The sequence below is a fragment of the Rhinolophus ferrumequinum genome, chromosome 14 (genome assembly GCF_004115265.2).
Source record: "Rhinolophus ferrumequinum isolate MPI-CBG mRhiFer1 chromosome 14, mRhiFer1_v1.p, whole genome shotgun sequence".
Lineage (NCBI taxonomy): Eukaryota > Metazoa > Chordata > Mammalia > Chiroptera > Rhinolophidae > Rhinolophus > Rhinolophus ferrumequinum.
The window spans coordinates 22675911-22688490 of record NC_046297.1 but is presented as its reverse complement, the minus strand read 5'-3'; the positions used below and the strand labels follow the sequence as shown (position 1 = coordinate 22688490).

Genomic DNA, 12580 nt, shown 5'->3' with positions numbered 1-12580 from the left:
AAATTATTGAATTTGTGTGTGTGTGTGTGTGTGTGTGTGTGTAGGGTACGGGCTACATGTCAGTGTGCACAGCATAGTGGGGAAATATATAGTTGTGTTTGTTTGTACATCTTCATTAACACTGAGGAAATTACAAAATCAAGATATTGTTGGATTGAGATTATGTTAACAAAGTTGGTGTAGACTTTCTGGTAACCTTTTGTGATATAAGGAAAACTATATCTTCCATTATTACACTTCCCAAGGCAATAAATAATAAGAATAACCCTATCAGAAAATGAGTCACAGACAATAAGGATGGTAAATGTCCTCTGAATGTATTTACCTCAGAGGAGAAGGCATAACACACTGATATTTCAGAGTGGGCTTTTATCAAGAACATGTCCCATTAGTTCTAATGAGAGCTGTGTATTTAAGCCACTGCTCTCTCATGTTCAGGGCATACTTCATGCTCAATGGTAAAGCTTTAAAACATTTTTACTTCTTAAATTATGCTTTGGTAATTATGCTAAAATTTTAGCTGTAAATACGGCTTTCTATGAATCCTCCCTGACATCTGTATGAATATTTAAGAAGAACGGAGGCTTTTCATAACTGTGAACTTCCTTGATCACCCATGCCCTCTTCAGAGCTATTTGCGTTCATCCACACAGCAAAGTAGAATCCTAAGCAGAAAAACCTTAGTGAGCCTCTCCATCCCCCGCCTTCACTACCCACCCACACCCCAACCTGGATTCCTTTGATATTCAGGACTTCTAGCTAGAAGTTGTTCTTCAGTAAAGTGGTGATCTTCATTTGCCCTTCTGGAAGATCAGGCAAAGGGTAAATCCAACATGATCAAAACACTCCTTAGAATAAAATGCCTAAAGAAAATGAGAAGAACTGAAGACATAAAAGTAACTTCAGTTATTAGAGTTGGCATCATGAGCCAGGCATGTCTGTGAAACACATCCTCTCATTTAATCTTCACAGCAGTCTGTGAAGGAGGTAGGGTTAGCTCTACCTTCAGATAAGGAAACTTGGCTCAGAAGCTAAGTGGCTATAAGAACAAGAGGGGAGAAAATAGTTCCCAGTGAAATAATAATACAGATGCCCAACAGAAAAGACTGCTTGGCCTTTGTCTTCAAGTATACAAAGTTATTTTCTAAGAACAGGCCATCTCTGACTTCCCCTCCTCCAGTATCAGAGGAGACACATGACTATAATGCAATGTGAAGGGTCTGGATTAGGTTAGGAGGGAGGCTTATAACCATGAACTTCTTATCTCTATACCCAGTAGATTACTGCCAAGAACCATTCAAAAGCTAATCTGTGGTGTCACATGGACCAAGCTGTCCCCTTCTCAGTGACCACAGCACACAGCTCTGCATCTCTGACAAGCATTCTAAGTTCCAGACTCCATTGGTGGGTTGGATGGAGCACAGTGGAAGCATTTGTCAGATCAACTGAGCAAATGTACAGAGGCAGTCACAGAAAGGGTCGTAATGGAGTGGCAAACAACAGAGGCTAACGTTGCCATCACATCTGTCTATGACCAAGGGTAGAATTCAGAGCCTCTCAGGTTCCTTCTGTCCCTATTATGATTTCAAGTGATCTTATACCTCTGTTCCTGGTCAGGGGGTCCTCTTTGTATCCTAGGGTTTAGTTTCAGACCTGAGGCCTTACCTCTTACACATCATTGTCAGTCCTCACCAAAGGGATTATAATTCTTTACAGAAGATACCTCACTTTTAAAATCTCTTCTTTTTTTGAAATTCAATTAAAGCCTAAGGATGCTTAACATAGGAAGTAACTCCAAGGTATCTATTACAAAAAAACAAAAACACCTCTATGAAAGAGTAAACTTGACAATCTTGCTTCTGTTTCAGGAATACAACTACTTTTTACTGGAACACAGCAGTTCATGTCCTTCTAAATTTCTATAGAAAAGGAACTACTGGGTCTGTTCCTCTATTTTATTTCTCAATCTCCTATGCAGTTTACTAAATAAAAAACATAGTGCAAGTTTCCTACGTCTTTCTTCATTTGTTAGAAATGAATGATGAATACTACCTGTCTTTCTTTTCTTTCTACATTGGTGGTTTGTTTCTAGAACAGATGATATTGAAAATTAGTACAGAGCTCTTTGGGCTCTTTGTTAACATGGACAAAATTTTCTGTTTTGAGAAGTTATTATGAAATCAGATTTCCCTGAAATCAAACCTCTTGGCATATGTGGGAGCACTGTGTGAAATTGCTTAATGGTTGTCAAATGTTGAACAAAGCTGAAGACCTGAAGACATCTGCAGGGGGCTTGCTTTACAAATGGAAGGCAGGTGTCAGAGGAAAGAATGGGAGTTCAAATACAAATTTGTGTTTTTATCCCCAACTGACCTGGGACAAGTTTTTCTTACCATGTTGTGATGAATAAATGGGAACTTGTGTGACACATACTACATGTTTACAGTCATACTCATTGATTCTCTTCTAATTTAACCTTCCCTCTACCTTGTTTCCCCGAAAATAAGACCTAGCCGGACCATCAGCTCTAATTCTTCTTTTGGAGCAAAAATTATTATAAGACCAGGCATTATATTATATTATATTATATTATATTAACCTGTTCTTATAGTAAAATAAGACTGGGTCTTATATTAATTTTTGCTCCAAAGGACGCATTAGAGCTGATTGTTCGGCTAGGTCTTATTTTCGGGGAAACACGGTAGCAGCAGATTAAGAATAAGTTAAAAAATACTATGAACAAAGTGTTGTAAACTATTTACATATTGACAAGATGAAAGAAAGCTAGTTGTGACTGCAAACCTTTATTCTCACTGTTTTTTGGAGCACAAACTTGAGAAAAGCCCAGGCTGACATTTCTTCATGATGAAGTTATGGACATAACACTCCTGATGGCCATCACTACTGATTTAGAGAAAGCAGAAAACTATCCAGATATCTCATAATATTCATAATGGTGCTAATTTAGTTGAATAGCCTAAACCATTGTGTGCTTCCAACTGGAAGTAGATTTGATATGATGTAGGCTATTTATTGACCTCATGAAAATAACTAACTGAAGAAATACAATTTGAGGGTTTTTTTTTTCCCATCTCAATTGAACACACTTTTGGTGTCCCTGCATGAACAAAAAATAGTGCTAAATAATATAGCTCCAATGATGAGTGGGCATACTCCAGCCTTGGAGGGCCCAGAATGCAAGTCATCAGGTAAATTAATGATCCCAAAGTGAGATACCTACAGTATTGGAGGTACACACATATTTGGGTGCAGAGGATCGTTGTTGGTTGGGGATCAGAAAAGAAGGTCTTCTGAGGAGAGATATATTAGCAGAGTTTTAAACCACAAATACAAATTTCCGTAGTGGAGAAAGGAGGGCAAATCATTCTAAGAAAAGATATCATGAATGTGCAAAACACATTTCAGGCCAAGGAAACTATATATGCAAAGGCACTTATTTTCAGAACCACAGGCTTTTTTTCCCCCATCTTTGTGCCTTTGCAGTTCCCTTGCCTAAAATTTCTGAAATTATTTGTATGTTCTGAATTTTTAAACTTCTAAAATCTTTTGCACATGAACTTCATGTGTACAGAGGATGCCAAAAATATGTATAAACATTTTAAGAAAGGAAAAAAACTATATTAAAATTATGTTGATGGTAACCACTTTGAGCACCTCTTGTAATTGCAAAAGTCAAATGTGACATGTATTCATCTGTTGTTATTGTTATATATTTAATATTACAATTTTAATAGTTTTTTCCTTTCTTAAAATGTGTATACATTTTTGCACCCTGTGTGTGAGTGTGTGTGTGTACATATATATGCACATATGTAGTGTATGTATGTATGTGAATATACATACGCATACATGCATTATGTAAGTTAAAGGTTTTTAAATAGTCCTATAAATTTATTCTTAGGACCAGTGTCTGGTCAATTTTCTTTAAGCAAGAAGGCAATGCTGATATTCAGTGATTTACTAGCATTAAACATGTAGCAGCAGCTCTGGTAGTACTCTTTACCTTCTCTACTGCCATTGCCCTGTGCCATAATACAAAATGGGAAAACAAAATCGCCTTTTATTTCTGTCTCAGAATCAGAGTTTCAAATGTTATTCATCAAATGAATGAATGAAATGAAACTCAAAGAAAAATATACAAACCAATTTTACATATATAAGTTAAAACTGTGGCAAAGCAGCATGGGACTGTTGACCTATGATAATCTTGATCCAAGACAATTATAGCAGACGAAAGCCTTTGCTCATAGTGAGGGAAAACATAACATAACTCCATATTATTTTTAGACGTAATTAAAATTCCAAATTCTGTGAAGGAGAAATTGTTGTTATGCATGTTCAAAGAGTGGCCCGGGTGGCCGGGGGTTTGGGATATTGTGGGAAGAATGACTGAGGAGCTGAGGACACCAGGACTTTCAGCAGAATGGGAGGAAAATGGAAATCTCTGGGACTCCAAGTTGTCTTCTAATATTTTAAACATTGTGCAGAAAAGAGGGATTAAATTCATTCTATATGGCCCTCAGTGAATGAAACAGAAGCAAATGATAGATGCTGTGGGAGGACCAATTTCAGAAACCTTCTCCCCATCAGAGCTGGCCTGTACTCAAGGCCCAGCTTTTGAGAACTCATCAATATCCATAAGGAATGATGGTATCATATGACTCAAGGAACAAGAAAACAGAGTGTTAATTAGATCAAAGACGTGTCACTTTGCTTTCTTTGTATCCTCTTGTCTTTGTCTCTCCTGTGGGATAATTTGACTTCTTTTTTGTGGTGTTAGAAAACAAACACAAGTTTTTCAAAATATAATGTGACAGCCAGTCAGAGACAGCACCTTTCACGCTCAATAAGAAATAGCACTGGCTTTTAGGGTTGATTACCCTAAAAGTATTCTCATACTTTTCCAAACACATTTGAAATATTAGCATATAACAATTACTACTATCACAATGGTGCTTATTTATCAGGAAATTTTCTTCATGCAGTGTTTTATTTGGTTTCTTTTTGGAAAGGCTAACAAATAGATGGATGGATTAATGGGTGAATGGATAGATGATAGATAAATGATAGATAAGAACAGTTTGATAGATGATAGATAGATAGATAGATAGATAGATAGATAGATAGATAGATAGATACACACATAATGTTCATAGGCTTTGAGTTCTCTGAGATAAGGGGACCCTCACATATTTTTGAGTCTCAAGACAACTTTGGACCCAGGCAGCTGAAAAGAAAATCTAAAGTTTAGGATATCACTGTTACTCCAGACTTTACTCTTGAAAAAATTAAAACAACTTATTTCTAACTACTTCTAACATTTATTAACTGCTTATTAGGTAACTTACATACATCATCTCATCTTATTTTAAATTATTTCATCTTTTTTTTCTTTTTTACAGAAGGGAAACTTAAGGCTTAGAAAATAAGTAATTCCCCAGAGTCTTAGAACTAACAAAGCCAAGATTGGAGTTCTACTCTGACTCTAGAACTGAAAAAAATGAAAAACTAAAACTATATAGAAGACAAAAGAAATATAGTGAATTCTTTTTTTTTCCTTTTTTTTTTTTTTTTTTGCCTGTGGTTAATTCCAGAATACTTAGAATGGGAGCAAATGTAATGAAAGGCTGAGAGACTTGGCATCAGAATGTCTAAGATTTTGGTCCAGTTGCCATTTCTCAGCCATATAACTTTGGACCAGTGATCGCTAAGTTCCTCTCAGTTAGCACTTTCTGACTAGGCTATAATATCATAATATAAAATATGCAGCGGGATTTTGTCAATGATTTAGTTACTGTGGTCCATAAAATTTGAGAATCACAGCCTTAAAAATTAACACATAAAAACTGAAAGTAATTTACAGACAAATCACAAAATAATGACACCAAGTGACCAATAGAAATTAACAAATGCTTAACCTTAGCAGGAATAAGAGTCACTAATTGAAACGTTATTTTTCACCCATAAAATCATGATCTTTTTTTTTCTTTTAGTGATAATACATAAGGGTTTAAGAAAATAAGGACACATATACATTCTGTCAGGTTAAAGAACAATTTTACAATACATGTCAAAAGATTTAAAATATTAAAGTTACATTAGCACTTAAACTTTAGCTATGTAAAAGTTCATTACAACATTATTTATAAATTTCCAAAAAAACCCAAAAATCAATGATCCATCGTCTTATTCAGAGATCACTATTTTAATATTTTATCATTAAACTTTCTAATTTTATTCTGTACTCACACACACACACACACACACACATATGTTTAAAATTACTAATTAGATCCTTTGCATATGCTGTTTTAACCTACCTTTTGCCTTAACCATATACAATAAATAAATGCACTATAGTTTGTTTAATACCCTATTGTTGGACATTTGGGTTTTAACCAGTTTTTATATCATAAATAAAGCTTTGCTGTATATCCTTGTAGCTTATTCGTAAGGATTCTTTGTACATATTCTTTGCCTATAGTTATTTTTAAAGAGCAAAAGTTTTACCAGGACACCAGCCTGGCAATCGACACAAACCACTCCTGCCCCATGCTTCCTAGTAGCAGGGCTTCCAGGATAGTGGATGCATTTTTATTGTTGAATATTTTCCTATTTCAATTTTGTAATCCTGGACTCATTAAGAAGTTGCTATCTTCTATATAAGTCTAGGGATTCATTCCATTTTCTCCATGTTTTCCTCTAAGAACACTCATATTGAATCTCTGGACCCTCCTGGTCATGTCTTCTGGATCTGGAAGGGCAGTTTCCTCCTAAACAAAGATTCAGGCATTTTGAAACTCTAGAAATGAATGAATCCAGAAGGAAATTCAAATACATTCTACAACATGGATAAACTTCAAGGACAGTATACTAAGTAAAAATAAGTAAATAAATAAATAAAGTCAATATAGACAACTACTATATAATTTCACTTATGTGAGGTACCTAGAATATTCAAATTCATAGAGAAAGAATGGTTGCCAGCGTCTGGGGTGAGCGGAATGGGGAGTGTTGTTTAATGGATACAGAGTTTTGTTTTGCAAGATGAAAAGAATCCTGGAGACTAATGGTGGTGATGGTTACACAGCAATGTAAAAGTGCTTAACAATACTAAACTATACACTTAAAATGATTAAGATGGTAATGTTTATGTTATGTGTATTTTACCGCAATTAAAACAAAAAACAAAGAAATAAAAACTCTTCTTTCAGGACCTGGAAATAGCTTTTCTTGCCATTCTTGGTGTTTAAACTCTGCATGTGCATTCTGGGAAGACTTCAGTTTTTGTGTCTTATTATGTGAAACTCCATGAGGCCAGATACTTGTTTTATTCCTTGGGAAGAAACCCCTCACCAGCATCAGGTTAACTGTGAACTCTGGGTGTTACAAAGACAAATGTTTCATTGCACCATAAGCGTTCAAGTCCTTTTGGACCATAGACCTGAGAGTACAGTTTGTAGCTTTTTAGCCCGTGGCCACAGAGCTGAGGGTATGCATAATCTCCTCACAGGTGAAAACTAGAAATAAAATAGTGTAGGGAGGCATTGTGAGAGCTCTGTTCTCTTTGCAATGCCACGGGGGTCCTGGATTTAAAACTTCTGTGATAATCACAAGGAAGTTAAGCCTTAATTCAGTGATTTGTTCACTCAACATTCAAAGGCTGGCAGCATTCTCTTCACAATATATCCAAATCTGATGCCTTCTCACCACCAATACTGCTGGCAGCTTAATCAAAGCCACCATCTTCTCTCACCCAGATTATTGCAAGTCTTATAGACAATGTCCCTACTTCCCCTTTGCCCTGCTGCCCTCTATTTTCCACAGGATAACTAATTTTGTTAAAATGCAAGTCAAATTTCTCATCTTTGTGCTGAAAACTCTCCAGTGGCTTTCCGTCTCCCATAGAAAACAATACAAAATTGCAAATATTACACGTGCTCAATGTACTCATTAAATAAAACAACAAAAGTTAATTGAACGCTTATTAATCATCAGAAACTGAATTAGAGTTGAGGGTACAAAGACAAATTACATTGTTTTCTCTCCAAGAGTTTATATTCTGGAATGTGAGATGAACACATAAATGAATAAATACAAAAATATTATTTTTCCCTGGTCAATGTCTGAATACAGATAGTTTGGATATAAATAATGGAATGGCCAGTTCTACCTGGGTCAGAAGAGAGAGTGAGGGAAAGGTGATAATTGAGTAATAAAATAGAAATTCCAGGGTGATAAAGTTGTGGCGAGGCATTCTCTTTAGGCAAGAGAACCACAGGAGCAAAGGTATGAGGTGTGAATTCATAGCCAAGGAGCAGCTAGTGATTTAATATGGTGGGGACATAAGGCATGGGGCAGGGAGTAGAGACAAAAGGTTAGAAAGGGTAAATTAAAAACATTAAAGGTCTGTATTTGCATTGTTTGAGTTTATGCATATCTTCTACGCAGTGGGGAATCACTGAGGTTTTTAAGATGAGCTTGTGTTCAATTTATTCATCTGGAAGTAAAAGAAAGAACCCATTAGAGAGTTCAAAGTTGATTAATAATAGGAACTAACATTTATTGAATGACTGCTATTTACCACGCTCCATGCTAAATTCTTCACTTTCATTTGATTCTCAGATCAACCTATACAGTCAGTTCTGTTATCTTTCTCCTGTAGAGAAGGAAGTGCTAAGGCAGAGACATGTTAAACCTAAGGTCATACTATAGTAGGTTACAGAACCAAAACAGAAACTGAGAATCAGACTTTAGAAGAGGAGAAAAAAATGCACTAAGGAGATAAAAGTTTCAGAACATAGTCTGTTATCAACTGTAAGGAGTAAGGGAGGAATAAGAGCCTAGCATGCCCCCTAAGCTCCTAGCTTAAATAACTAAATATGGATTATCAGTATAAGAGATGGGACAGGTTTAGAAGCTAATAAGGTATTTTGAATATGTTTGTTTTCATAAACCTGTGGGAAATCTAGAAAGCATGTGGACATATGGGTAAACAGATGTACATACAGATTTGGATCTCAGATGAGTCTTGGAGTGGGAGATGCAGATTTGGAAATCATCAAACAGGGGAGGAGAAGTCATAGGGTGAACAAAATCAAACATTGATAGAAGACTATTATTGGTTGAATTGTGTCCCTTTAAAAGACATTGAAGTCCTAATACCCTGAGCCTGTGAATGTGACCTTAGTTAGAAACAGAATAGAGTCTTTGCAGATGATCAAGTTAAGATGAGATCATTAGAATGGGTCCTAATCCAATATGACTGTGTGTTTATGAAGAGGAGAAATTTGGACACAATCTCTCTCTCTCTCTCTTTCTCTCACTCTCTCTCGCTCTCTCTCTCTCTCTCTCTCACACACACACAGAACACCAAGTGAACATAAAAGCAGGGATTAGGGTGATGCATCCACAATCCAAGGAGTGCCAAAGATTGCCAGCAAACCACCAGGAACTAGGAGAGAGCCTTCAGAAGGGACCAATCCTGACAACACCTCAATCTCAGATATCTAGTCTCCAGAACTGGGAGACAATAAATTTCTGTTGTTTAAGCTACCAGTTTGTGGTACTTTGCTAAAGCAGCCCTAGAAAATTAACACCAACAGGTAGAGAGGTAATTGCGTGGAAGAGTAAGTGATTATTGGTGATGACTGAACAGTAATTGTCAGTTCAAAAACAAGTTTGCCAGTCAAAGAAGCAGTCAAGCTATCTAAGAAAAGAATGAGTTTGTGAAAAGGGGCAGAAGAAAGGAAACACTAGCAGTTTACCCTGGGCTAATCACAAGCTGCAGCTGTGGAGTGGTGGGAGAACCGTGATCTGTTCATGCAAGTCCCTGTAAAATGTACTATAGAACCCTTCATTTTATAATTGATAGAGCATAATCAAAGACTGAAAGGAATGATTAAATCTGGTTTGTGTTTAAAATGCTACTGTTCTGTAAATATAGTGGTAGTGACAGCATAGTTTTTGAATCTACCAAAATGACCCTTTAAAATAGAGCAAAGCTGAAGTATCATGGACAATACCTGCAATAAAACTCAGTGATGAGATACCCCCATAATTACCTAGAGACAAATTAGTGACAACTTATACAAGCCATGTGATATCAAAAACTATTCAGAAAGAGGCAGAGGGAAGGCCTTGAGAACAGGAAATCCACAAAATCCCCCATAGGTACTCACTGGAAAATGCAGTGGGCTGATCTTAGTGGAGCAAGAGTGACTCAAAGTGTGTTCTCCAATGATCCAATGCAAGAGGGAGTCCAAAGGACCATAATGCAATAAGAATTGATGGTGTTGGATTGGTCTCTTACTAACAAACTGAAGACCTTTCCAGAAAAGGATCCAGATTGAGAAGAGTCTACTGGTAATAGATTTCAAATTGAACAGGACAGGGATAACCACAAACAATGAAAGAGAAGGTCCAAATTAAAGGCAAAGGGGAGGGGAACAGAGGCAGCTATCTCAAAGTTAGTAAGTGATATTGTTTTTATCACTTTATGAGAACAACAGAGGAGTAAACTCTGGAACTGTGACACAAGTAAAGCTATCCTAGCCCACTTACTCCTCCTACATATACATTAAAGCTAAATTAACTAATTTTTAAAATTTAGCAACAAGAAAAATATCAAAATTATTATAAGGAAAAGAGAATAAGAAAAATAGTGATATTCCTACAGGCAATGAAAGCATACCAGAAAAACACATAAAACCACATAAAACCATAAACAAAATGGATAACGATAGACAAAATCATAAACAAAACAGCAAACCGTAGAAAACAGATAAAAACCATAAAGAAACATTCCAAAATGAGGTGAAAAAAATTAAGAGAATTATAAAAGCTATGAAAGACCAGTAAAAATCAGAATGAGAAAAAAAATCAGAAAAAATGAGTAGAAAAAAGTAACATTTAAGAAGATGATATAACTCAATATAGAATTCTAATTTTTTTAAAAATTAGCTCAGAAGTGAAAACTCAATAGGAAGGGATATGACACTGTTCAAATTCCATAATTAGAAAATAAAAAGAAAATGGAAAGGAGAAAAAAAAATTATATCAAAATCAATTTGAGTATTCAGAGAAGCTGAAAGAGATTGAAGATAAAGAAAACACAACATAATTAAGTAGGAGACCCCAAAGAAGTAAACTGAAGCAATGAATTAGAAAACAGTACTAAATACTATAGTTTGAGAAGACTTGAAACTGCAAACTGAAACTTGAAACTACATAATGAAGAGGCATACCATATTCCTGAGAAACTGGAAGCAGACCAACCAGTATCAAGATACATTCTAATAAAACTGAAAGTCTTTAAAAAGAAACAAAATATCCTTTGGACATCCAAGCAAAAAGAGAAAGAATATCAGATTTTTACCAGACTTTTCCATGACAATACTCCATGCTAATAAGCAATGAAGTAACAGATTTATTATGCTCAAATAAGTAAATTGCAGATCCAGGATTTTGCATGGCATATGCATGGAATTTACAGCATCCCACCTGACCCTCTAGTGAAAAGGGCTTTTTCTGCTCTTGCACTTCCTTGCCCTACAATCCTTCCCTCTTGGCATCTGAGAATCTTTGCATTGGGTAGGTGTAGTTCTTGCACAGATTCTAGAAATGGGCACCAATCTGCAATTGAAATTGTGAGACTTTAGGGTCTGCATAACAAAAGGAAACTTATCCTCACTCAAGGCAAAATTGATAACCACATACTGTTATAAATATGCAAGAATTCAGGGAATATTGTCCCTATGCACCTTTTTAAAAGGATCTACTAGAGAATAAGCTTCAGATAACCAAACATACCGTAGAGATATTGACATAAGGACTGCAAAGTATTCTAGCCAATAAAAAAAGAAGGGTGACAGACTCAGAATATCAGCATTTTTCAAACACTAACAAATGAATGGATCTAGGAAATGATCATCAGTGGACATCATAAAAGAGAACATTAGTGCCTCCTCACGAAAGTACTCAACATAACCTACTAAAAATGATCAAACGTGAATCTGATCAAAATTCTAACACTAACTACACAATTGAAGAAAACATGTTATGTTAACCACATAACATGTTAACCACACTATACAAGTGAAATCAAGACAGAAACAATGAAAAATATGCAAGAAATAAAAATGAAATGGAGAGGGAATTCATGGTATAAAAAAGACAAGATACATATCAAATAATCACCATGTATAGGACTTGTTTGGATTGTATTTTAAACAAACTGTAAAAAAATATGGTAAAGGAAAATATGAACACTGAGTATTTGATAATATTAACAAGCTATCTTTATTTGTAAGTGTAATAATGGTATTGCATTTGTGTTTGTAAATTATTTTAATAAAATATTTACAGATAAATAATATGATAACTGGGATTTGCTTCAAAATAATCTAGTGACAGGGAGTAAGTGAGATAGAAATGAAAAAATGTTGGCAATGTATTTATAATTAATATCAGTGAAGGGTATATTGGATTCAATACACTATGTTTTCTTCTTTTGCATATGTTTGAGATTTTCAATAAGTTTTTTAAAAGACATCAGGAG

The 12580-nt window shown here is 35.4% G+C and overlaps 1 protein-coding gene across 5 annotated transcripts in view; it reads left to right on the top strand.

The window, feature by feature from the left end:
- The window catches only part of XKR4 (XK related 4), a 489214-nt gene that overhangs the window by 298988 nt on the left and 177646 nt on the right, over positions 1-12580 (top strand). The window lies entirely within an intron of this gene.